Source organism: Cryptotermes secundus, unplaced genomic scaffold (genome assembly GCF_002891405.2).
Source record: "Cryptotermes secundus unplaced genomic scaffold, Csec_1.0 scaffold117, whole genome shotgun sequence".
In the NCBI taxonomy this organism is placed as follows: domain Eukaryota; kingdom Metazoa; phylum Arthropoda; class Insecta; order Blattodea; family Kalotermitidae; genus Cryptotermes; species Cryptotermes secundus.
Window position 1 is genome coordinate 2,039,542 of NW_019737981.1, and position 15,713 is coordinate 2,055,254.

At 40.1% G+C, this 15,713-nt stretch overlaps 1 long non-coding RNA gene across 2 annotated transcripts; it reads left to right on the top strand.

Annotated features, from left to right (window-relative positions):
- Positions 1-9,053: 9,053 nt before the first annotated feature.
- On the top strand, positions 9,054-15,360 carry LOC111870553. Of its 2 annotated transcripts, none has more exons than XR_004513680.1 (5): positions 9,054-9,168; positions 11,374-11,455; positions 12,429-12,569; positions 13,872-13,953; positions 15,286-15,360. It is a non-coding gene; the product is annotated as an uncharacterized LOC111870553 (long non-coding RNA). The 2 variants fall into 2 exon arrangements; XR_002843872.2 differs by lacking the exon at positions 9,054-9,168 and adding an exon at positions 9,317-9,429.
- The last annotated feature ends 353 nt before the right edge of the window (positions 15,361-15,713 follow it).

Sequence of the window (15,713 nt, forward strand, 5' to 3'; positions counted from 1 at the left end):
TGGTGCTCACCCAGCCTCCTGTCCAGAGGATACCGGGGGCTTTTCTCTAGGAGGTGGAGTTGCCGGGGCGTGAAGCAGACAACCCACCCCATCTAGTGCCGAGATAAAAAATGGTGAGCTATACCTCTACTCCCCCATACGCCTACGTGGTGTGGCGATTAATTAATTAAGTACAGGAACAGTTACCTCTACTTTTTACGTTATTAAAGATTCTAGGGTTTCATTTCCGGGATACAGACTGCCCTCGGATATCCCTTGTTCTCTTTCCCACGTTCTCTAGACGAATACCAGGCCACGACAACCTCCTTTCATATCCTTATCTGTTCACCACTAGTAATCGTCTCCCGGACTTATTAAACACTATATCACTATATATCTTCACTTAAAACCGGGTCGCTCCGTAGGCATACGAAATAATTAATAATCATTTAACTACACCATATCACTTGGGGAGCTTTCAGCTGATTTGACTTATCGAGTGTAACAAGTATAAATATTGTTATAAGTTCAAAGAAAATTCTAGTGGTTTTGGTATTTGCAATGCTTCTCTGATTTGAGCTAATATTTATGTTATATAAAATATTCCTAACCCTGTTAGGTTCTTTCGTAAGTAAACAGAATAGCATACGTGAGTCACTAAATAGTTTCGAGAGTTTCCGTAGTTGGTAAAAAGCACTGTGAATAATGCCATGTCAGCCACTACCAATTTAGTAATACCCATCACCTTCACATCTTCGCTCTCCAGTAGCAAAATGCTCAGCTGTAGAAACAAACAAGTGTGCCGGCCGTCTGTCCAATTCTTTGAAACAAGTTTCTGTTTCTGCCCGCGAGAGCGCTCTGTAATGGACTTCAGATACAGTTCGTGTAATTTCGCCTTAGAATAAAAGTGGCATAAGTGACAAACCTTCGCAGTTTGGTAAATACTAATTAGAATGTTTCATCGCTGTGCTCGTAGAAGCACATTTTAAACGTTATTTTGAGCCAGACGTATTCATTAAATATCGTATATATTTTTTCTTTTGAGATCCATTTTAATATCATCATTTCATCTAAGCCTTGCTTTCTCTATTTGACGGTTTTGATCATACATTTTTGTGTATTAGACACGTCCATAATTGTGCATCTCGCACTAATTTGGTCACCTTAACATTGCACAAAACGCACAAATTACTAGGCTTTTCATTGTGTAATTTTCTCCGTCCACCTCTTACTTCCACCTCCTTAGATCCGAGTATGGGCTTACAGCCAGCATCCTGTTTCTCATATAGCCTTGGTCTGTATAATGAGATACAGAATTTCGCACAGATACAAAACAGCGGGTGAAATTATATAATTTCGTATATTTACTTAAATGTAGAAAGGCTACATCATGTTACCCATCATACGAGGCAAACCAAAGTTTAGAGAGAGTAAGTTTAGCACAAAGCGGCCTCCGTACTCTAGAGGTAACCTTCCCACCTCATGATTCGTAGTACGCGGGTTCAAACCCGGCGGAGGTCGTGGAATTTTTAAGGGCGGAAAAATTCAGGGAACAAGTCCTCCGGGAGGGACTTTAAGCCGTGGGTCCCGTGTCGTAGCTTTACGGCACGTAAAAGAACCTCATATCTCCTAAGGAGGTCACTGAGCAAAATTCAAGGACATTTCCCGCCCAACAGTAGTCTCTAACGCCTCTGATAGATGGGGGAAGCATTATAGATACCNATAGAGGGAAGCACAATGGACCAATACTGGTCTAAGTGCATGGGGAAACCCACCCTCTCCAATAACTAACTAACTAAGTTTAGCCCAACTCCTCCCTTCGAAATATCATGTCTTATATGAATTCGTGTGCTGTTTTTATACAATACTAAGAGCATTAAGAAAAGCGTGTTGATAAAGAACTAACCTTACGGTCGCGCCATAGCTCAAGCGGTTAGTCGCTGGCTTCCCACCGCGGCGGCCCGGGGTCCATCCCGGGGCTGGTCAAGTGGGATTTGTGGTGTACAAAGTGGCGCTGGGGCAGGTTTTCTCCGAGTACTTCGGTTTCCCCTGCCAATATGCATTCCACCAATTGCTCCACAATCACCCTCACCTATCATCTGGGGCTGGTACAATAGGCCAGAAGTGGCCGCAGTACATGGGACTTAGTCCCACCCCGCTAGCAATGAAAGAAAAGGACTAACCTTTATGCTGCCATCATATTTGAAGAACATTTCATCGCCAGGTTTATTTATATGCGCGACGCTTAGGAAGTCAGGCTTCAGCGGCGCACATGGAAAGTGAGACAAGAAGATATATACATAGGCGCATACGTGATACATGAAACACTGTAGCCTGCCCGATGTGGTTCACACCAGGCTACACGTGGGGCCATACCTGCATGGAACATCGCGCCATCCGCTGAAAACATTAAAATCCTTGTAGTAAAAAAAAGTAGCCGGAATCACATTTTCAATTTAACTCTGCGTTACAAAGTAGAAACGGGGAAACTTTTAAAATCTAACCACTGCAAACGTTGCTGTTTCTGGTTTGCAACGCAATATTATACACGCATGCGCAAATAATCCGAGTCATGACCGTGAAAGGGTCGATTGGTTTATGTTATATAATTCCTTAATGTCTCCTTTAATTTCCTGGAGACGCTACTGGATTTTATTATCATAAATATTATAGGAGTTGTGCACGCAGTGCATGAATGCTTGTTACTACGACTTACTCTCTCCTTAATGTTGGCAATTAATCACCGAAACATGCTTGCTACAGGTCGCCGCTAAAGAACCTAGGCAGTTGGTACGAATATTCAGTAAAGGAACTCACAATAAGCCTTGTGCCGGTCTTGTCTGCTCTGTGGCACAGACTACCTTCGTAGGGGGGTGGAACTCGTGTAGCTCGGAGCGGACAGCTGCACTCTGAAGCCAGGACATGGGTCACGTGACTTGATTTTCAAAATAAGAGCCCCAGTAGCCTTGTTCATTGTAGTACAACAAAGAAAACTATTTATAGGCGTCACAATTAGTAGATCTGAGAATAAAAGTAGTGCATAACAATGGGAAACATGAACATCAACGAAATGATAGGATTGGGGTGATCTGGGTTGTGAGGCAGTGTAATCTTGTGGCTGAATGCGAACTTTTTTGGAGGCACGTGCTGCTCCAACCTCTAGACTCGAAGTCACCATAATTTCCGTATACATCTCACCTCGACTCTCGTGATTCTCCGCCCGGAAGCCCGGAAACATGAAATATTTATTACCCCCCCTCTTTTAAAAAAATCGCTTAAGGGGGTGGGGGGTGGAGTCTAACTAGGTCCACTCTGCACGGCGGCCACTGATTGGCCTATTGTAGCCTGCCGCGAGTGATTATCCCCCCTTTACTGAACCCTTTATTTATTTTCCGGTTCATTTAATTAATCAGTTTTCTTCTGTCCAACTTGCTTAATCTAACGCTTGTTGCGTGTTTGTCCCTGTGATAAACGGCCCTTATAAAGGCCACAATTTCCTGCTGACTTGCACATAACTCCGATCCCTGGCTTCCCACCTTATATATCATGTGTATATTTCTGCTCAGCTCACATGTCTACTCTGAAGATGGAAGCAGCATCTTCCTCCCAAGCATTAGCAAAACATGCATTCTGTTCTGAAACAACGTGTCACTTAAACCAGGCTTCTAAAATGTCACGGAACACTCCATAGCTGTGAGCTCACTGTTTGTCAAGCCAACTGCAATATGTCGACACTCATAAACAATTCATAGACGCCTAACTATCAAGTTGCAGCCATTAGCTCCAGCCGAGAAGTTGCTAATTCAACCTCGCTTAAGTACAAGTACATTCTTTATCTTCCCTGGACACGCAGCGGAAACCGTAGCGGACACATAACATTTGAATATCCGTCCAAGGGACATAACTTCGCAGCTCTGAGACAAAACTTTGCCAAGTAAAGACCGAGACGTCGAACTTCATGCAAACAGGAAGTTACTCTTGTAGTAGAACGAGTCGGTCAATAGCAAATGGACAAAAATAGTTCGTGCGGCACATGGAAACCAGGACAAAAATACATGGGACAGATCACAGAGAGAAGCAAGAACAGTATTCGTACACGGGGCGGTATACACACGAAAAACCATAAGAACAATATTCGCACATGTGAATGTAAATCACACGACAACAATACTTATGTATTAGGACGGACCGCACATAATTCGGTTCGGTTCGAGTGAATTACTGCCAGCTCTCGCCAGCACAGTCATTCTTGGTTCCTGGTCCCGCGGGACTCATGACCATATTTTTCTGGCTCACGACTCTGGGAGTCTTGCAACTACGTACTCAGGACCACACACAGAAACAAGGGAAATGATGAAGAAAGCAGTCTTCTGGGATTTGGCACCGTGTATATGTGGTGTTGACCGACGTTTNGATACTTGTAAATAGGAACGGAGCGCACCAGAAACAATGAGAACAATAGTCTACAGTGAGACGGACCGCACATAGAAATAAGAACAACAGAGCTCGTACATTTGAACGGACGGCACTCAGAAACAAGCACAGCCACCATAGAACATGGGCGCGGAACGCACGTGGGGATGTGAACGTAAATGCTCACAGACCTGCATAGGAAGGGACTGCGTGGAGACACAAGGACAGAAATACTCGTAATTGGGCACGGACCGCATAGAGACATCATCTGAAGTTTCCAAACCAAGCGCTCTGTGTTACATTTCTTCGTTTCCTCGTGCTTGCTTCATGCTATATTTATCCAGTCCTCCTTAACTAAATCACCGTGCAGCAGAGCACAAGCTGTTATTCCTTTCATTCCCTGTTCATTCCTCTCTCTTATGTCTAGTTGTTCATTCATCACTTCGTTCTCAAATCTTTGTTCTTCCTTCAGGCTTCTTTATATTTTGTACTCAGGTAACCAGTCTACCAACTTCATGGTGTAGGTTTCCAAGATTCAGTATCGCCAATATCAAAACCCGCCACTGAACACAATAATTATCTTGCAACATGTATCTTCATTTTACACGCGTCAGCCTTTTATTTTTCTAATTTGTATATCCGTTTATGTGGCATTTGCTGTCTTTTTTAATGGAAAGCTCCAAGATACCTGAAAAGCTAGACTAATTAAATGCAGTAACTCCTCCATGTACTACTATCGCAGACTGACGCAGTAATCACGCCAAGGAGGATGTGCGCAGTATGTACAGCAAGTGCTCTAACTGACCACGCTACCAGCAGGTAGCTCCACATTAGACTTTTTGAGTCCACAAACCTGGCGGTAATGGCGACATCAAAGATGGGTGAAATATTATTATTATTAGTAGTAGTAGTAGTAGTGTTACGAATATTTGTGTCTTAACGTAAGGGAGGAATATGGCGAGACATGTATGTCTAGTACGCGTACAAAATTTCAGTCAGAATACGTCAATGGAAGAGACCACTTGAGAGGTATAGGCATAGATGGGAGAATAATATTAAAATGAAACTTGAAGAAATGCTGTATGAAGGTGCAGAACTGATAGAACAGGATCAGACAGAGATCAGAAGCAGGCTTAATATTATCCTCGGTTTGTTCGTGTATGGTGAAACCAGAGAAGTCGCATTTGGTACGCTGATGTAGGAACAGAACGAATGATTTACCTCAAAGAAAAACAAAAGGCTACTAACAGCAGAACCAGTGAATATTAGGTAATGGTGCGTGTTTAATTTTGTTGAATTCGTAAGGTATCACGGACTGCGACTGATCTAGGATGTCCTAATTAGCCAACTCCGGCAGGTAGTGATGGGTAAACACAGATATATTTTAATTTCAACGCGTATATAAAATTTTTAGATTTCTCGTTCTGACTGAATGTATGAGCTGTAGGGAAAAACTTTGTATTTGTTTTCTGTGCCATTTTAAAACGTCTTTAAGCATCTGGCAGCGTTCGCACGTATTCGAAAGGGGACAACAGCCCGAGTAACATTAAACATAAGGCCGCGCCATAGCTCAAGCGGTTAGTCGCTGGCTTTCCACCGCGGGTTCGATCCCGGGCCTGGTCAAATGGGATTTGTGGTGTACAAAGTGGGGCTGGGGCAGGATTCAGGTTTTCTCCGAGCACTTTGGTCTCCCCTGCCAATCTTCATTCCACCAATTGCTCCACAATCACCCTCACCTATCATCTGGGGTTGGTACAATAGGCCAGAAGTGGCCGCAGTACAAGGGACTTAGTCCCACCCCACTAGCAATAAAAGAAAACATTAAACGTACATGTACGTGGTAACTATGTAGGATGCTGAATGGATAAGAAGAAGGTATACGGACACGACATACGTGTATATACGTCGTGGGTTAGACCGGCGTTTCCAAGCTAATGATCTGTAGTGCCTCTCTATGTGTGTGTAGTGGGTGGTTCGTGGAAGTTCCTGCTGAATTCAACTTTTCTGGGACAGCATAACCTCTTTCTGCTTCTCCCCCTAATGTTTTCAAGCAGCATAAGCGGTTTCACGTCATGATTGTGTGTTATTGTCTTTTTATCCAAGGCTATTTTACATTCCCTAAATTTATCATATACATATGTTGAAAATGATTTTGGAAATAAAATTAAAAATAAAATGAATCAGGTGATCCTCGAACAGAGAAAACTTTTGTGTAATTGTTAAAAACGACTACATAAAGTACGTGACCAAGTTTCTACTTCTGTTAAACGCAGATAACATGAAGTATAGTAAACAAGATGGCCCGCAAGGCGAGGAACTCTGGTTGAATAACATTGACGTCTATTTGAGTTGTCCTGGACACGCTGTACGTTAACCATGATATCTCGGGCCACTGTGAAGGCATTTCTGTAACCTTGTCTCTTAATTAGGGGCAGTTTTACACGTGTCTTGTTACGTAACAAGGCAGATTATCATTAGGGCAGGATAGTGTTTAACCATGTACTCTAATGTTAAACAAGTATCGGCAATGATATTACAGTCGGGCTATATACAGTTGCTAGTTCGAATTCCTCTTGGAGCATGGATCTTAGACAGAATTTTCTGTTCTATTACGATCTGATCTTCCACAAAAAGGAATAGATTATTTAATAACGCTTTATCATCAGCTTTAGTTACATAGCGTTGAATATAATGATGATTACACGAATTATGAATTCGGAAGGACTTGGAAGGAACCGGTGGTAGCCTATTTTGATATCCACGTAGGCCTGTTCCAGCTGTTTTAAGATGTAATGAGGAAAATCACAAAAGGATTCAGTCACAATAACTGTCACCGGCCGCCGAAATTCAAACCTAGGATTTCCTGAGTAGAGAAGGTGAGTGATAACCGCTTATACACGACGTTTCAGCTGCGAAGGATTCCTGTAACTTGTCGAAGAATGCAGAAACCTTCTACAGTAGACGAGATCAGGGCTCGAATCGGGCGTATCACCAAGAAGGACCTGCTGAACTGATGATAGAACCCATTTTCAGTGGTTTGATCCCCCACGGGAGGAGTCCTACCAGTTGTCTTATTAAGGACTAGAAGATGTCTGCTCGTGGGCCAGTGCTCGAGTCACATTTTAGCACCAAGAAGGAGAAGACGAGGAGGAGGATGAGGAATTCAATTGAAATATATAAGGCACGCTCTTTTTCTCGCATTTAGAATCCAGCTCTCTTGTAGACTTAAAGCTTCTGACTGAAAACCATCGCAGATATTTAAGCAACTCTACTTTTCTCTTATGGTGTACGTACGAAACAGTGGTAACCCATCTGAAGGAAGCGGCAAACGCTGAGTCCCCATTGGCCTTGAAACAAACTTCAATGAATGGCCATCTTCTAACCACGGAGTAAAGAAAATATGTTTGCAAAACTACAGAATTTTATTTCGGGGAAAAAATGAAACTGTTCTAGTAGTGTCCGTATCCCCGCTGCTTAAATTCTGGAATATGTCGAATAAGTAAAGGTGTCCCTGTGCTCAGCTAATTAAGCACTAAGCCATGAAAACGTATGGAGGAGTGGATGTATAGGTCCAGGTTTTGTTGACCTCGACACTAGTTGGAGGTGAGTGGTCAGTTTTACGTCCCGACCGCTTTATCCCCGGGGAAAGAGCTCCCGGTACCCATTGGAGGGGAGGCTACGCAGAATAAGTAAAACATCAAACTGAACGTGAAGTGCCATCTTGGAGAATCTATGTGAAACAAAATCGACAATGTGGACATTGAAAGTAAACCTTCACTCTCCTGACATCTATGGAGACACTACCGAAGTTACTTCATTCAGAAACTTATTCTTAAAAGTATAACATTGTTATTTTGCTTCGTGTATCTGCAGCATCTTTTGTAACGATCTGCAATGATGAGCAATAGGAAGGAGTTGTATGGACATGGTTATGTTCTTAAATTTAATATTTTATATTTTTAATGGCACTGCAAGTGCGTCTTCAGAAGGAAATAACTTTAAAAATATACGCATTAAAACTGACAAATGTATATATTTTGCTTACAGCATATATCAGTCCTGCGCAATTGTAAATATTATATGTAACTGAAAAAATTACAACCGATTATGTAAATCTGACTTGGTTCATCCTGGTCCGTCACACTAGTAAGGCTGCATAGGGTATAAATCCAGTTGACTTTGAAACCCAAAGTATGTCACATTGCATCATGTACAATTTTTAGTTACAATACACAATACTATTTTTCTAATTAGTCTAAAGTTGGATGATTTCAGTGTTTTGTTATGTGAATATTATGAAAATGTTCTATCACACAACATATTCGTGTTACCTTTGAAAAGTAGAAATATGTGTGACATCTCACAAAGATTCAGCTTGGAGAGTGGCGAGTGTGCAGGTGCTGGTTAATGTTACACTGCGCGAGTATTTTGTTTCGATATAATACATTCATAACAACACATTCATCTCATGGGGCTTCGAGAACTTGTTGACTTGTATACCGACACATTTCGTATGCAGAAGACCTCATTCTTCCCGCCAATTGTACTCGATTTTCAGTGCAGGGGACATGGTTTCAATTGTAACCAACAGATGATGCTGGAAGGTCATGGGGTGTGTTCTACCGTCAACATACAACGTTTCATTGATTGTATAAGTAAACGAGCTTGTGTCTCCATATTTGATAAGATTCCTAATGTAGGCGTCGTAATTTGGTTATTTCCAGACGTTCCAGACTCTGTAACCAATCTTAGTCTTTGCTTTTGAAATAATTTAGGGTAGGTACACCAGCGGATTGAAAATTAGATTACTTAGGATAAAATTAAATGGGGCTATATGCAAACAATTATCTGTACTATGTTGAAGAATGAAATAATTACCTTTGCTATGTTGCTTGACAATAGCCTGTGGAATCGTATCTTTGATATCCATGGACGTGATGTGATGTGATTGGCCAGTTAATTGTCCGTAAAATTAAGTAATGGAAGATATTTGTAGATTCGTGCGTTGTAAATTAGAATGCGTTAAAAGTGCTAGTTGTGAGTATCACCATCCGCTCATAAATGTACACTTGGCAGGCACTTTGATTTAACATGTGTCAAGACTAGATACAGTCCCATATACACTAGTATAATATTTAAGAACTCTAAATTTGAAAACTTTAAAAATGACATAAATATTGTATTTGAAGCCTTAAACAGATGGTTCGAAGCCAGTTTACTCTCATTAAATTTTGATAAAACCCATTACATATCATTCACAACTAAAAACAACCACCAAATTGATCTGGACATCAGTTATGCCAACAAATTAATCTGTAAAGTACTTGATACAAAATTCCTTGGAATACATGTAGACAGTACACTGTCTTGGAAAATACATATTGAACAAATTATACCTAAATTAAATGCAGCTTGCTATGCGATGAGATCAATTAAGCCTTTTATGTCACAGGAAACATTGAAGATGGTTTACCATGCCTACTTTCATTCTATTATGAACTATGGATTAATATTTTGGGGGAACTCTTCACATAGTGTAATAATTTTTAAAATACAAAAGAATATAATAAGAATCATTACAGGATGTAGAAGTAGAGATTCATGTAGAGAATTATTTAAGAAATTAAAAATTCTACCGCTTCAATCGCAATACATATTATCGCTTCTCCTATTTGTTGTTTACAACAAAGATAAATTCAAATTAAATTCTGATGTCTATAACATGAATACTAGACAAAAATATAACTTCCACCTACCCTCATCAACTTTATCAGTATATCAAAAAGGAGTCTACTTTACTGGCATAAAAGTGTTCAACAATCTGCCACAAAGTATTAAAAACTTGGGCAATGATACTAAAAAGTTTAAATCAGAGTTAAAGAATTATCTACATGCTCATTCCTTCTACTCTTTAGATGAATACTTCAATGTAAATAGAGAATGATGTAAAATTAAGTTATATTAATTTTTAAGCTAAAATTGCCTGTACTTATGTATGTAACCTTTTGACTTGTTCTATATCCAAAGGTACTAACCTGCTTAGGATTTATAGAATGTAAATAAATTCAATTCAATTCAATTCAATACAGTTATTTACTGCAGCTGCAACAGAATTAGAATATATTTTACTCACAGTTGAATTCCATGATAATGAATATATAAATTACTGAACTGGAAACATCCAACAGAAATCCTTGAAATTAGAGCACTCGTTATACAAGAAGAATGTGATAGTTGAGATGGTAGAACCTTTTTCTTGACAAGTGGTACTTTCTGGAATAAAATGCCGTCTAATGTGATAAGGTGCATTTTACAGGAATGTCAGTGGACTTACAAGATGCTACTTCCAAGAAGATAGAGCCTCTCTTAATCTCCTCTACAAGAATCTCAAATCCAGTCTTTTTTCCTATCTTTTATTTCTTTTTTCTCCCTGTGCCATGTGCATGATACAAAGGTAGAAAAGACGCTACTAGGAATTGTATGTGAAATTGAAATAGGGATGAATAAATAGCTCAGAAGTTTCAAGATGATCAGTATAGTCAGAAGAATTCTGTCTTCTGGGTTATCATCGGAATTTCCGGGGGAACATGTCGCCCGAATATTCAGGGTCAAAGAATAATGAAACAAGAAGCCAGCATGAAGCAGGTAGGAAGCTTGGCTTTGTTACCTACCATCGCACATTTCTTGCTTGATTTATTCTTCAATCCTGAAGATGGAGGCGACTTGTTTCTGCAAAATGTCTGTTGACTTTTGACAGACTACACGGCATTATATCCCAGATGACAGAACTCTTCAAAACCACTACCATCAGAAGCTCAAATCCTACAAAATGCAGTCAGTACTTTATAGTGCAGTAATTTTTTATACAGTCGTTGGTGGGTAAGCAGTTCAGATTTCAGTCTATCTCAAGATAATTTTGAATTGTTAATTCTTGGACTGCACATTTGCATTCTGCTATTTCATACAAAATTTACATTACAGGAATCTGAGAGGGAAATGATTGAAGAGAAGAAATGTCAGGAAAAAGAAGGCAAATGTGGAGCTTGGAATTAAGTTGAGATTGGTGAGTCATTAGCAGATTCTTTATGTACAACATAGGCTTATTCAAATTAAGAGATATTGGCACTTTAGTATTGGTTTTAATCATGTGTTTATATTTTAAGTATTTCATAAATCCTGTACCATATTTAATCATATACTGCAGTTTTGTTAGGGGTTTTAGTAGAAACACATTAATCATTACTGTTTAATATTAGTAGCAGTAGGATAGTTGGTTGAAGCACTGTGCTACAAGTTGGAAGGTCATGGGTTCAAGTCCTGATGAGGTCATTAATTTTTTTCAGTTGACCTAATCTTTCCAGCTGCAATATGGCCCTGAAGTCGACTCAGCCTCCTAACAGAAATGAGTACCAGGAATTTTTGTTAGGGGTTAAGTGCGGCCGGTGCGTAAGGCTGACAACCTTACCGCCATCGATGAGCTGATTGTCTAGAAAATGTGGGAGCCTTAATGTCTCACAACCCTATGGACCTCCACAATCTGTTACAGGGATAACTTTACTTTTTTTTTTTACTGTGTAGTGTATACCAATACACTACACTCATGAAGAATGCCGTCTTCTGGGATGTGGCACTGCATAGATATTGTATAAACCGATGTTTTGGAGGAACATATCACCTCCATCTTCAGGGTATAAAAATCCACAAGCGAGGAACCAGCATGAGCAGGTGGTTGCAGACTGAGTCACCTAAGTTGTCCTGTAGCTGTCAGGTCTTCTCCGGAGCAGGCCTTAGGGAAGAAAGTTGTCAAGGGCACAAGGATCGGCCATTTGCTATGATTATGGATTAAAGTAGGAGATTTTGAAGGCTAGAGAATATCTGAGCTTTGAATACTTTATAATCTCCTCTATAACTGGATTGCAAGTCTCGTCTTGTCTCTTGGGATTGACCCACTTGAGTATTAGGGAGGTGTACAGGATGAAGTAAGCAAGCAAGACTAATTAAGGAATTTAATATACGGCATTGCTTTAACTTTTCAGAGATGATGAAAAGTTTGGGCGTTGCGAGAGCTACAGTGGTCCGACCTCAGACTTCAAAGAAAAGGAGGGCTACAAACCAAATGTTAAACTCGACTACACAGATGATGATGGACACATACTTAATGCAAAGGAGGCTTTCAGGTCAGCACAGATAATAGCATATCTGTTTTTAAGATAGGTCCCACTGTGGAGGGTAGCCTGTCCAATGGTAGTAGATTCTTTATGGCAAAAAATTTTTCACAGTAATTGCCATTTTAAGAAAAAATTTCAAGGAGGAAGCAGTTTTCATGGGACTACCGTGTTTTATCATCCATGCGTGCCATACTCACGATAATGTGTGAAACAACTGATGGATTTATGTGAAACTCTGTATTGTCATCATGCCACTCACATGTTCTTTTAGTTGTCTACCATCAGCCATATTAACATGATGACTGAGTTGGGAGCAACATTAGAGCCACTTAAATTAGGTCCTTAAGAAAAGGTCCTGGGGCTGTTATGCCCATTCAGAAGGTTCTGAGTTTGATCCCCACTCGCATCTGTGTACAGATTTTTCTGCTCACAGAAGATGCCTTCACATCTGCCAGAGTTTGAGCTTCAGGAATACAAAGGATACCCCCCCCCAATGGTTTAGAGCCCATGTTAAATTGTAGGGCCCCTCTGCTGACCAGCACTATCATGATTACCCTATCATGGGTGGTGAGGTTATTGTCTTCCACCTCAGATGCTTTCAGTAGNATTTTAGCGTCCTGTTGCACTGATTCATGTCCATGGTTTATGCTAACCGTCTTATAGTGCATACACTTTTTCACCTTACTCTTCACTTCCACACTACATGTTTCAGCACTAATGTGCCATCTTTAGGTGTCTCTATGCACGTGTATTCGTCATATATGACGATGAATTCTAAATATTAAAACTTTTCAGGATTCATCCTACGTCATCCTAGGATGAATCCTGAAAAGTTTTAGTATTTAAAATTCATCATCATATATGACAAATACAGATTTTAGTCGTTTTAGAATAAAGACATCATGGCGTGCAGTACAGTAGTTTAACGTGCATAGAGACACCTGAAGATGGCACATTAGTGCTGAAACATGCAGTGTGGAAGTGAAGAGTAAGGTGAAAAAGTGTATGCACTATAAAACGGTTAGCATAAACCATGGACAAAATATTTTGTGTTAATCATTTCAGTCCCTATGACTTTAATGTGCTGTAGCATGCCCATTTCTGATTATTGGCTGTATGAATAAGTTGCGTTGGAATATACATATTTTTATTATTTCACAAAATAACAGATTGGACTATATATGGATCATACCCTTCTTTTCTGGCTGAAACTTCAGGATGAAAGGATTTTACGTTACTTGGAAACATGGCCACATTGTGGAAGATCCTAAAATACAGTGACTTTAATGTTGTCTCTGTTTCTCATTTCAGATACCTGTCTTGTGAATTTCATGGAAAGGGACCTGGCAAAAATAAAGTGGAGAAACGAATGAAGAAAACTGAACAGGAGGGAGTGAGTATCAGTCCAGATCTGGTCATGAGCTCTTATTACTAATACAAACCGGAAGGTAATGGGTTCAAGTCCTGATGAAGTCATTGGATTTTTTTCAATTGACCTGATCCTTCCAGCTGCACTATGGCCCTGAAGTTGACTCAGCCTCTAACGGAAATGAGTACCAGGAATATTCTTTGGGGTAAAGGGCAGCCAGCGCATAGGGCTGACAACCTTGCTGCCATCTGTGAGCCGATTGTCTAGAAAATGTGGGAACCTCAACATCTCACAACCNGCACAGCAGTTTCCTCATTTATAATTTATAATTTTAAAACAGCTGATGATGACCTTACAGGTCGAAACATGTGCTGAATAACTTCTAGAAAGCTCTATAGAAAGACGTGTTGCACATGAGACTGAAACCATCTGATGCTATTTCTAAATGGTGCTCNTTGCTGCACTTCATTTAGTACAAAATTGTGTCACAGTCTCACGTGCAGCGTGTCCTCCTGTAAACTTCATAAAAGTTATTCACTACATGTTTTGACCTATAAGGTCATTATCAGTTGTTTTAAAATTATAAATGAGGAAACTGCTGTGCTTCCATATTGTGGTTGTTGGTCATCATTATGCGGTTCCTTCTATGTGCATGTATATACGAAGTGGTGGGTTGTTATGCTGCGTGTCCCTCTTGCACTGCATGACACGGCAGGCAGATCAATCAGCCACTTTGTATATACATGCGCATAGAAAGGACCACATACTGATGCCCAACAACCACAATATGGAAGCACAGCAGTTTCCTCATTTATAATTTATAATTTTAAAACAGCTGATGATGACCTTACAGGTCGAAACATGTGCTGAATAACTTCTAGAAAGCTCTATAGAAAGACGTGTTGCACATGAGACTGAAACCATCTGATGCTATTTCTAAATGGTGCTCCATAAGGAAGCAAATTTTAGTTATCATTACATGTGCACGAATCCACATAGCAGATATCCATCCACACTTTGGTGCATTCATTTTCTGCTGACTACAAACATACACAGTAGCTTCAGTCCTGGGACAGAAGCGAACACTGCAACTTTGTGGCAAGTCAGATGGAGCCCTCCTCATAAAACACACAGCATATTTGTTCAGTTGTCATTAGGCTAGTAGACATAGACACAGACCATGGTTTGGAAGTTGTGAGAAATTGATGACTTCAAGCAGCAGACTAACTTAAAATTTGGCCAGCTGTTAGGATAATCAGTGACAGGAGCTGCAGATATTACAGAATGTTTAAGGGCAAACAGACTGTGCCTCATCTGAAGGAGATTCATTTTTTTGTTTGTTTGTTGATGAAACAGATGAGCTCAACAGACACCCACTCGGAACACTTAGCCTCTTGCAGCAGAAGCAGAAAGAAATGCAGTCTCCTCTCGTGAGTATGCTTTTTTGTCTGCATTCATTGAAAAGAACAACCAATTCTAATTAAAAAAATTGCATTCATTAACTGACAGACTTAGACGTGAGAACACAGATTACTAGATGAAACCAGTGAACTCAATTCAAAATTTGTCTAATCTCGACAAATAACAGTAATTCATAGGTTTAACTTAAAGGCTGAGTAGATGGGAAGCCATATAGTAATGTCGATGTCATGGTGATTATACTGCTGCAAAGTAAATATTTGTTTTTCTCTGAGCATGTCACTTGTCTTGTTATAATTTGTAGACTGTACACTATAAAGTGTCATTTTAATGATGGATTGATTAATAAGACTTTCCTCCTTGGT